Genomic DNA, 12,020 nt, shown 5'->3' on the forward strand with positions numbered 1-12,020 from the left:
CTTCTGTCCCACTATCATGTTCGACCTTCATTTGAATCTCAGTAAAAAAAGGAGTTGATACCAAGGGCTCAAGTAGAAAGAAAATGTTTTGAAAATGACGATGGCAACATATGTACAAATGTGTTTGATACAATTGATTGTTATAAGAGCTGTAAAAGCCCCCAATAAAATAATTTATTTAAAAAGGAGAGACCAATATCTATTATGAATATGGATACAGAAATCATTGTTATAATACTGGCACATCAATCCAATACCATATTAAAAAGATTATATACCTGATCAGGTAGGGTTTATCCTAGAAATGCAGGAGTAGCCTAATATAAGAAAATCAATGTAATTAATGACTTTAATAGAATTAAGGAGGTGGGGAATCACAGAAAAGGAATTTGACACAATCTAGCATCTTTTTATTGTAAAGTATTGAGCTCTCTAGGAATAGAAGGGAAATTCTTAATCAAGGTAAAGGGAATTTATCAGAAACCCCAAATGAACATCATATTCAATGGTAAAAGACTGAATGTTTTCCCCTAAGCTTGGAAACATGCTAACATTGCCTACTTTAACCACTGCTAGTCAACACTGTGGGGGATATTCTAACCAGAGAATTGGGTAAGAAAAAGAAATAGAAAGCATTTAAACGGCAGAAAACAGTATCCCCCCCCCCAAAAAAAAACAACAAACGAATCAACAAGGAAGCTACTAGAACTAATAAACAAATTGGTCATTGTTGAGTATAAGGTCAATACATAAAAATTATTTGTATTCTTATGTACTAGTAATAACAATCCAATAAAAATTTAAGGAAAACAATCCTATCTGCCACAACTCTAGTAACACTATTGGGTAAGCATTGAACTTCATATACTGCAGACTTTCTTCATTCCAGTATGGAACCCAGGAGCCCTGGTGGTGCTGTTGGGGAAAGGTTGGATTGCTAACAGAGAGGTCAGCAGTTCAGACCCACCAGTTGTTCCATAGGCAAAAAATGAAGCTTTCTACTCCTGGAAAGATTTACACTCTTGTAAACTTTATATAGGGTTGCTATGATTTAGAATAGACTCAATGGCAATGGGTTTTGGTTACTGAAAGATTATTTTAAAAGTCTAAATAAATAGGAGCCAATGGATAATGCAGATGGTTAAGCACTTGACGGCTAGATGAAAGTTTACTGGTTTGAACCCCACCAGAGGCATCTCGTAACACAGGTCTTCCAAACCCTGTGGAGCACACGTTGACTCTGAAGACATGAGTTGCATCTATTAGGGTGGGCTCAACATTAACGAATAATAGCAAATATGTAAATAGAAAGGCATTCTATGTTCATGGTTTGTAAGATGTACTACTGCTAAGGACTCAGTATTACACAAAGTGTACTATAGATTTAATGAAATCCATTCATGTAGAAAGTCCAACAGCCTTTTTTTTTTTTTTTTGCAATAATGGGAAAGCCTATCTTCAAATGTGTCTGGAATGACAAACGGCCCTAAATAGCTAAAGCAATCTGGAAAAAAGAAGAAATAAGTAGGAGTCTTCAGGGAAGCAGATCCTATACCTCTAGTCATTGTCTCTCAAACTCCCATAAAAAGACCTTTTCTGGATAAGTCTATGTAAGAGAGGTGGGGGAAGATACTGATAGGATGCAGATGTGAGGGCTTGTGAACAGATTTCCTTGTGATTGATTGCACCATTCTACTGCATATAAAATGAGCCGTCCTAGTGGCAGGATGGTTGGCGGTGGTGGAGGATTTCACTACCAGCAAGTGCCAGGAGTGAGGTACTTGAAATGACTGTGTATTGAACCTCCATGATCCAGTCAAGAGCTGTGGTATCGGCGGAGTGGCAGAACAGCAGCAAAGCAGAACCATTCGAGAGTCAGAGAATGAGAGAGGATGGTGAACTTTCCAACCAACAGAAAAAGGAAAGCTGAGTGCTTTGGGGCAAGACTGTCTTGTGGAAAGGGGTGCCTTTGGGCATTTAATTGATCGTACTACGTTTGCTGACCCAGAGTTGGAACTGAGGACCTTTGGGTTAAGGTTCACTGGAATGAAGTGCCTCTGGGCACATAATTCAGACAGCTGGGACAACCGAATAACAGACCTGTAGCTGACTGCTTTTGGGTGGAGGCATGCCCTTTGGGTATTTATTAGCAGCCTTGAAACAACTTTGTAACATGTCCTGACTGAACAACTATATCTTGAGCATTTCTCAACTGCATTGCAATCTGTGAACTTTCTTAATAGACCCTTTAATCAAGAACATTGCCTGTGAGTTCTGTGTGGCCATTGCAATTAGAACCTGAAAGAAAAATTAGAGAATGTTATCTGCAACAAGAAGACCTATATTTCCCTATATAAAAATTACTATAAAGCTACAGGAGTCAAAATGGTGTGGCCCTGGATAAGGAAAGACATAGTGGCCAAGGAAGTAGAATTCAAAGCATAGACATAATCCCATATATCTATAGTCCATTGATTTTCAACAATCATGCCAAGACCATTTAATGGGAAAATAATAGCCTTTCCAATAATTGGTGCTGAGACAACTTGATAACATGCAAAATCATAAAGTTGGATCCCTACTTCTGACCACTCACAAAAATGAACTCAAAATGGATCAATGGCTTACATATAAAAGTTTAAAGCATAACATTCTTTGTTAGTCTGGGCAGACTAGAGAAGCAAATCCAAAGATATTCATATATGTATAGGAAAGAATTTTAGATCAAAGAATAATTGTATATTAAGAAAACATTCCAGCCCAGCCCAGATCAAGTACCTAAGTGTAATATTAGCCCATAAGTCCAATACTAGTTCCCAAATCCTTCCTCATATTTACACAGTCATATGCACTACTGCAAAATTCAGGAAGATCACAGGCCAGTGGGTGCAAATTCTTGTGGATCCAATGGTGGTGGAAGCATCTCAGCGCTGATACGGGTCTCCATGTGACACAGCTCTCCAGGTGTGTCTCTTCAACAGGAAGGTCAAGCAGAGAGAGGAAGTTCCCAGAATCCTCTTCATGAGAAGGTTATGCCCACAAGTGGGCATCATCAGGGTGTGACCTGATTGAAATGCTAAATGCCACCCCTTCACTCTTAATACCTTCAAGTTGATATGAGATTATGTAACTACCACACACTCCTAGAGGAAAGCATAGGAATCAATCTTAAAAATGTTGTTTATGGCAATGGAGTCTGGGATAGATACAAAAGGACAGCAGCAAAATTAAAAAGACATAAATTGTACTCTATCAAAGTAAAAAAATCTGTGCATGAAAGGGAATTATTAAGGAAGGGAAAGGATAATTTACAGAATAGGAGAAATTATTTGGAATGCTTATATATCCATAATATGTAAGGAAGGTATATCACTCAATAATGAAAAGACAACAGTTGCTCCAAAGAAGATATGCCAATTGCCAGTAAGTACATAAGAAGATACTCAATATAATTTGTTATTATGGAATTGTCAATTAAGACCATAAAGAGAGACCACTTCTTAAACACTGGGATGGCTATTATTATAAAGGAAAATAACAAGTGATAAGGATTTGGAGAAATTGGAAACTTTGTACACTGTTGTTGAGAATATAAAATGAGATATCTCCTTGTGGGGGCAAAGTTGTTTGCTCCGTAGGCAAATAGAATGGGACCACCAAATTGCACAATTGAAGAACCATGGGAAATGCTGATGGCTCAACTATAGCAGTCAGCAAACATCAGTTTTTTCATGTTCCTAATCTGTCTTCCCTTCCTGTCTGTGAACAGCTTGGTTGATGTGTTAATGCTTCTTTTTATATGGTCAAATAACTGCAAACTGTTCCATTGTGTAAACCTGTCACATGTGGCAGGTTACACGAAGGAAGGGTATTTAAACCTGGCTCAAATAAAGTTCAAGGGCCTAGAGTGTCTCTGTTGCAGGGCCCGTTCTGCCCCAACTTTTGTCTGTTATCTTTCCTCTTATCTATAATTTTTTTCTTTTCAGATTGTGCCCCTCTCGAACCCATAAGATAAAGGCTTAACTCTATATTATCTTAATCTACTTTGAAAACAATTTGGTGGCTTCAAAATACAGTTAAATATATAACTACCATAACTCACTGCTATCAAATCAATTCTGACAATGACCCAATAATTCTGCTCATATATACCTTCAAGGTCTTGAAAGCCAGGACCCAGAGAGATATTTGTATGCCAAGGTTCATTGTAGTACTACTCATAACAGGCAACAGCTAGCAACAATACAAATATCCATGAAAAGATGAATGAATAAAAAACGTGTAACATACATACTGTAGATGTCATTGACTGTGCAAAGTCATTTGACTGTGTATCCATCATAACACACGATGGCTAGCATAAAGAAGAAAGGGAATTCCAGGATACTTCATTGTGCTAATAAGGAACCTATACATGGATCAAAGGCAGTTGTTTGAACAGAACAAAGTAATGCTGCATCATTTAAAATCCAGAAAGATGTGCCTCGGATTAAATGTTCTCGCTATATTTATTCAAACTGTGTGTTGAGTAAATAGTCTGTGAAGCTGGGCTATATGAAGAAAGTATGATCAGGTTTGGAAGAAGGTTCATTGACAACCTTCCATGTGCAGGTGACAGACATAATCTTGCCTGCTGAAAGCAAAGAGTACCTGTAGCATTTACTGTGGAACACCACAAAATTCAGTTATACCTGAATAGAAAGAAAACAACAATAATCAGAACTGGACCAATAGGCAACATCATGATCAATGGAGAAAAGTTTAAAGTTATCAAAGATTTAATTTTATTTTGATCTACACTTAATGTTCAAGCAGCAGTTATCCAAAAGTACTGGAAAAATATGTGCCCCAAGACTTCTTAAAAATATTAAAGAGAAAATATGTCACTTTGAGAACAAAAGAATTCCTAACCCAAGCTGTAGTATTTTCAATTGACTGATACGTATGTAAAAATTAGGCAACAAATATGGATAACCATAGAAGAATTGATGCATTTGAATTATGGTAAAAATATTGAACAAATACATATGTCTTGAAGGGAGTGCAACCAGAATGCTCCTTAGAATCAAGGATGGTGAGACATCATCTCATATATTTTGGAAATGTCACCAGTAGGGACCAGTTCCTGGGGAAAATCATCAAACTTGGATGAAAACCCTCAATGAGATGGGTTGACACAGTGACCGAAAACAAAAAGCTTAAGCATAACAAGAAGTATGAGGAGCGCACAAGACTGACTAATGTTTGATCCTATTATGCAAATGATCACTGTGTTAGATTGGGTTCTCTAGAGGAACAAAAACCAGTGGTCTTGTATATGTTATATATAGAAAGAGACTTATATCAAGAACTGGCTTACAACCTAAAGTCAGTCCAGTACAAGTCAGCCTTCTGCTAAGTGGAAGCTGATATACAGGAAGCAACATGAGATCAAGGAACGCAACTAAGATGACTAAGCAGAGACAGCAGGGGGGCCAGGCTACTGGAAGCAAACGTCCATAGTTGGCTGAACGAATTCACTATCAGTAGTCTGCTAATGGCTCCTGGACCAATGATGCAACAGGACATGAAAGAATAAGGTGCAAGATCCAGATCTGGCAGAAGGCAAAGGGCCAAAGAGGACTCAGCTCTTCTCATTCTCTCACTCTTATCCCCGAGGCTTATGACATCAAGAAATGTCATCAGGTTGCAACATGATTGACAGGTTTGACTCCACCTCTAGACAGCAGTGTCAGGTTATCACAATCCCTAACCATCACAGTCATTATGTGTGGGAATTGACCCAATGGCACCCAACAACAGCAACAACCACATACAGTGAAATATTGTTTGATCCCCCAAATAAATAAAATTCTAGGATATTCTACAATATGAATGAAACTTGAAAACATTAAACCCACTGCTGTCTAGTCTATTCAAACTCAGAAGAACCCTACAAGACTGAGTAGAACTGTCCCATCTGGTTTCCAAGGCTTAATCTTTCCAAAGCAGGCCGCAAACTTTTTCCTATGGAGGATCTAGTAGGTTGAAATCTTTGACCTTTTGGTTCGTAGCTAGGTGCTCGCTCACTAGGGCTCTTTTGAAAACATTATGCTATGAGGAAAAAGCCAGACACAAGAGGATAAATACGACATGTTCCACCTATGTGGAACGTCTGGACAACACGAATCAATACAGACGATGTAGATTAGATTAGAGACTACCAGAGTCTAGGAGTAAGGGGTACAGAATTCCTGTTTATGGCAATAAAAAATTTTCAGAGCTAGATGGTAGTGATTTTGTACAGCATTGTGAATGTAATTAATTCCACTAAATTCACATGTATGGTAGTAAAAATGAAAAACTTTATGATATATGTATATAAAAACCATAATAAAGTTCTAAAGTTATGTAAATGCACATGGAAATTATAGTTTCCAGAGTATTTAAAATTTTATTTTTTGTTGTGGAGGATATATACTGAAAATCATGAAACAGTTGCATTTTCTACATGTGCAATTCAGTGACATGGATTTTGCAACCATTTTCATCCTCCTTCTCTTATTCCTACTCCCTTAACATTAACTCACTTGTCCAAGATTTCTATCTCATCTTTCAAGTTGCTCTTGCCAATATGATCCCTAATAGATAAATCTTTAATGAGCATAGTGCTCAGGAAGACATTATTTACTAATTATATTAAACTATTGTTTGGTATTTTATTTAACAGGTTTTTCTTCTTTTTTTCCCCTTTTTAAAAAACATTTTATTAGGGACTCATACAACTCTTATCACAATCCATACATATACATACATCAATTGTATAAAGCACATCTGTACATTCTTTGCCCTAATCATCCTCAAAGCATTTGCTCTCCACTTAAGCCCTTTGTATCAGGTCCTCTTTTTTCCCCTCCCTCCCCGCTCTCCCCTCTCTCATGAGCCCTTGATAAATTTATAAATTATTATTTTGTCATATCTTGCCCTATCCGGCATCTCCCTTCCCCCCTTCTCTGTTGTCCGCCCCCCAGGGAGGAGGTCACATGTAGATCCTTGTAATCGGTTCCCCCTTTCCAACCCACTCACCCTCTACTCTTCCAGTACCGCCCTTCACACCCCTGGTCCTGAAGGTATTTTTAAGGAATCTTCAGGGAATCATTTTGGTTTAAGGATTAATGATTGCAGAGCAATAGTTTTAAGACTGTATGCACCCTTCATGGCTCCAAAACTATGGATTCTATGGGTATTTGAAATTCTGTTCCAAACTTCTCCTTTTCTATTAATAATGGAATCCTTGAACCATTCAAGTCTCCTGGTCTCATGGAAAAGTAGGTAGTTGCTCATGAAGGCAATTAGTCACACCATTCAACTTCTTCCTCCTAGTTTCGACTCTCTCTAATGCTCCAAGTAAATAGTGACTCATTGTTGTACCTTGGATAGTTGCTCTCAAGATTTTAGGAACCTCAGCACTATAAAAGCTAGGAGATAGAAAAGCAACAATAGCTCAATTGGAAATGCCTCAAGAAATTATGACTTTAAGCCTCCAAAGAAACTAAAACATATAAGATGCGATGTTTAGTTGTACACAAGTAGTCATCGTAACTACTTTGTTGTTTTTATCATAAATATATCTATAACACATCTTTTGCCAATTCAACTTTTTGCAACTGTACAACTTATTGCCAGCAATTATATTGTCTATACAACCTACCCTCCATCAATGCAATTTTCCCATCACTATAAACCAAAACTACTTTTTTTTCTTTTAAAATCATTTTATTGGGGGCTCATACAACTTTTCTTACAATCCATACACACATCCACTGTGACAAGCACATCTGTACATTTGTTGCCATCATTATTCCTGAAATATTTTCTTTCTACTTGAGCCCTTGATATCAGCTCCTTATTTTTTGCCTTCCTTTCCATCCCCGCTGCTGCCTCCCTTGGTAATTTATGAATTATTATTATTTTGTCTTATACTGTCCGGCATCACTTTCTGTTGTCCATTCCCCAGGGAGGGGGTTATATGTAGATCGTTGTGATTGGTTCCCCCTTCCTACCCAACCTTCCCTTTACCCTCCTGGTATTGCTACTCTCATTATTGGTCCTGAGGGGTTAATCTATCCTGGATTCCCTGTGTTTCCAGTTCCTATCTGTACCAGTGTACACGCTCTGGTCTAGACGTATTTACAAGGGATCATGATAGTTGGAGGGGAGGAAGCATTACATATCTAGAGGAAAGTTGCATGTTTCATCGTTGCTATACAGCACCCTGACTGGCTCGTCTCCTCCCCATGCCCCTTCTGTAAGGGGATGTCCAGTTGCCTACAGATGGGCTTTGGGTCCCCACTCTGCTCTCTGCCTCATTCACAATGATATGATTTTCTGTTTTGCGTCTTTGATGCCTGATATCTGGGCCCATCAACATCTTGTGATCACACAGGCTGGTGTGTTTCTTCCATGTCGCTTTCTTTCTTCTCAGCTAGATGGTTGCTTATTTGTCTTCAAGCCTTTCAGACCCCAGATGCTATATCTTTTGATAGCCAACTAAAAAGAAGGGAGAAGGAATAAAAATAAACAGATAGCGGGGGAACATGGCACCAACTCACCCAAGGGGAGGACATAGGTTATATATGCACAGGGAAAGAGTGACCAAACTTCAAACTGGTGCTCCAAAAAGACTTTTTTTAATAAACCCCAATGTCCAAACCACCACTACCACTGCTAACTACTAATACATTTGCCTCTATACATTTTGTCTCTATACATTTGTCTGTTTTTGTCTCTATACATTTGCCTGTTTTTGCCTTTTATTTAAGTGGAATCATTCGATGGCAGTGAGATGTCATACAATAGTTTCCAAAGCATTTTCACTCATATAATTTCATTGAATTTTAGAAATCATCCCTAATTTATCGGTATGGAAACAAGTTTACAAAAACTAAGTGACTTGTTTGTTCTTCAAAGCTGAGAATCACTGTGTTTCCCTTCTATGAAGTCTATCCTTAATGCAAGAATGATAAACCATCAAAGTAGCTAGGTGGAGATACAAGGAGGGTATGAGGGGCATCCTGGGTGCCTGTCAAGTTGTTTGACATAAACAATTGCCTAGTTCATCTGGTTCCAAGGAAATCGTGCACTGTTGATGTTAATAAAGAAACAATTAAGGCTGGTGAATAGGAGTATGAATGTATGAATCCCAAAATTATTGCTGCTAGAAGTTATATTTCATAGAGTCATGGGTTAATTCCAAGCAAACATGTTTAAACATCTTTGTCATCAGTGGATTTCTGCAGACAAGTTCCCTCGGTAATACTCTTGTCCTCCTCGAATTAGGTTGCATTTCCAGTTAAATTCAAGGCAGAGAGGTCCACTCAGAAGGTGATGGTGATCATTTTTTAGGACTCTAAAGGGGAGTAATATTGATACATTTTATTTCTCAAAGGCCACAAGATTGTCACAAAGCCGTATTAAGGTGTTTTAATAGGAGTATTATTGATACATTTTTTTCAAAGACCACAAGATGATCACAAAGGTTTATTAAGACTTTTTGAGATGATTGACAGGTGCACTGGTGAGAAAAATCCAGGACAATTTCACCAAGGAATACTTTTTTCCATCATGCATGTCCCATGTTCATTTGTCAAATATAGCAAGGCCTGTCCTAGGAGAATGCCTTGGAAAACCATATTGTATCCTTCATCCCTGCTCTTGCCCCTACATAACTCTTTTTATTCCCAAAATTCACAGAAAATTTCAAAGGAACATGATTTGTGTTTTGCCAGGATGTCAAAACTGCAATTTTGATGTGATATAAATTGAAGAAGGTGGAATCCTTTTGGGGAAGGGTTAGAGAGATTGGAAACACTTCCTTCAGAAATGTATAGACTTGGATGGAAGGTTTGTGAGATACAATTTTTTCAAAGTTTGATATTTGTGTTTAATAAATTTTCTCTGAATTTTATAGCAGTGTTTTTAAAAAATTCACTCTCATATAACTGATACAATCCTTCATCCTATCCTGACTGGAGCTCTGTAAACAAGAGTGCTGTTCACATACTAAACGGACTTCAGTCACCTGAAAAGATTAAAACAATTACATCCCATGAGGTATTTGTTTTTATATATTTTAGAGAGAAAATTGGGGGAAATATCAGGCAAATTCTTCTTGTCTTTATTATAATTAATTTTAAATCAATAATGTCACATGGCACTATTAGATGCTAGTAATTCTCAGATTTTGGATAGTATCATATTCCTCAGGTGAGCTCGTTAAACATACACATTTTTAGGTCTCACTCAAAGTGGTTTAGATTGGGAGAATTATTGCTATAAGATCAAATTTAGGTCGTAGTCCGCGCTGCCCCGCCCACCGCTCGCCCGGTTCCTCTGCGCCGCAGTCCATGCCGTCGCCACCGCCGAGCCCGCTGCTACCGCCTCCAAGCAGAGGATGGCTGTCCCTCCCACGTACATTGACCTTGGCAAACCTGCTCGGGATGTCTTCACCAAGGCCTACGGGTTTGGCCTCATAAAACTGGATTTGAAAACAAAATCCGAGAATGGACTAGAATTTACCAACTCCGGCTCAGCCAACACCGAGACCAACAAAGTCACGGCAGTCTGGAAACCAAGTACCGGTGGACCGAGTATGGGCTGACGTTCACAGAGAAGTGGAACACGGACAACACCCTTGGCACTGAGATCACCGTGGAAGACCAGCTGACCCGGGGACTGAAGCTGACCTTCGATTCATCCTTCTCCCCGAACACTGGGAAAAAGAACGCCAAAATCAAGACGGCGTACAAGCGGGAGCTTGTCAACCTGGGCTGTGACGTGGATTTTGACATCGCCGGGCCTGCCATCCGTGGGGCTCTGGTGCTGGGCTACAAGGGCTGGCTGGCTGGCTACCAGATGAACTTTGAGACCGCCAAGCCCCGGGTGACCCAGAGCAACTTTGCGGTTGGCTATAAGACGGATGAATTCCAGCTTCACACCAATGTGAATGACGGGACAGAGTTTGGCGGCTCCATTTACCAGAAGGTGAACAAGAAGTTGGAGACTGCGGTCAATCTCGCCTGGACAGCTGGAATAGCAACACCCGCTTTGGAATAGCAGCCAAGTACCAGCTCGACCCTGACGCCTGCTTCTCCGCCAAGGTGAACAACTCCAGCCTGATCGGCTTTAGGCTACACTCAGACCCTAAAGCCAGGCATCAAACTGACGCTGTCTGCTCTGCTGGACGGCAAGAACGTCAACGCCGGTGGCCACAAGCTTGGCCTAGGACTGGAATTCCAAGCTTAAATGAATACTGTACAATCATCTAATTTTAAACTATTTTGCAGCATAGCTACCTTCAGAATTCTAGTGTACCTGTTACTGTTGTATGTCTGGGATGCAAGCATTACTCAATATCATGTTAGACCTCCAGGTGACAGCTGACTCAGCTTTAATGTGTTCCCCTCTCTGAGGTACAGAAGAGACCCAGCTCCAAAAGGTCTTTCAGCTGTAGACTTTGGGGGGCGGGGTGGTGGACTTGGTGACCCCTTCTAGATATTTCAGGTTTCTTTTTGATCTAGAAATGACTGCAAGTGGAAGCTGCTCATGTGTAGGCACTTTGTAACTTCACAGTGAGTCAGGAATGAAATTGTGACTTCTTGAGAATCGAACCTTGCTTTCCTAACCTGAGCGCTCACTGCTTGATGGTGTGGGCACACCCAGCCGAAATGGGCTTTTGAAGACCCATCTTCATGACCTGTTTCCACTCTGGTCCATCACCTATTTACACCAAAAGTCCTCTGCTGGTGTGATAGCTGATTTGTGTGTGCGCGTGTGCCATTTTGGGGTGAAGAAGGTAGGTGTGATGAAGCCAATAACCCAGGACTTTTAACCCCTCTCAAGTTGTGGTTTTGTGTCCTTGCCCCGGAGTGTGGACTAGCTCCCAACACCAACAACCCCCTGGCCAGCCATGTCGGTAACCGGAACCACCCCCAGAATCTCAATCGGGCTGGTGGTGTCTTCACCACTCAATTTGTTTTTTA

The 12,020-nt window shown here is 39.7% G+C and overlaps 1 protein-coding gene and 1 pseudogene across 1 annotated transcript in view; both read left to right on the forward strand.

Annotated features, from left to right (window-relative positions):
• Positions 1-12,020, forward strand: part of DACH2 (dachshund family transcription factor 2) — a 792,597-nt gene that overhangs the window by 64,184 nt on the left and 716,393 nt on the right. The window lies entirely within an intron of this gene.
• On the forward strand, positions 10,336-11,375 carry LOC142434267 (non-selective voltage-gated ion channel VDAC1 pseudogene; annotated as a pseudogene).

The sequence above is a fragment of the Tenrec ecaudatus genome, chromosome X (genome assembly GCF_050624435.1).
Source record: "Tenrec ecaudatus isolate mTenEca1 chromosome X, mTenEca1.hap1, whole genome shotgun sequence".
NCBI lineage: Eukaryota > Metazoa > Chordata > Mammalia > Afrosoricida > Tenrecidae > Tenrec > Tenrec ecaudatus.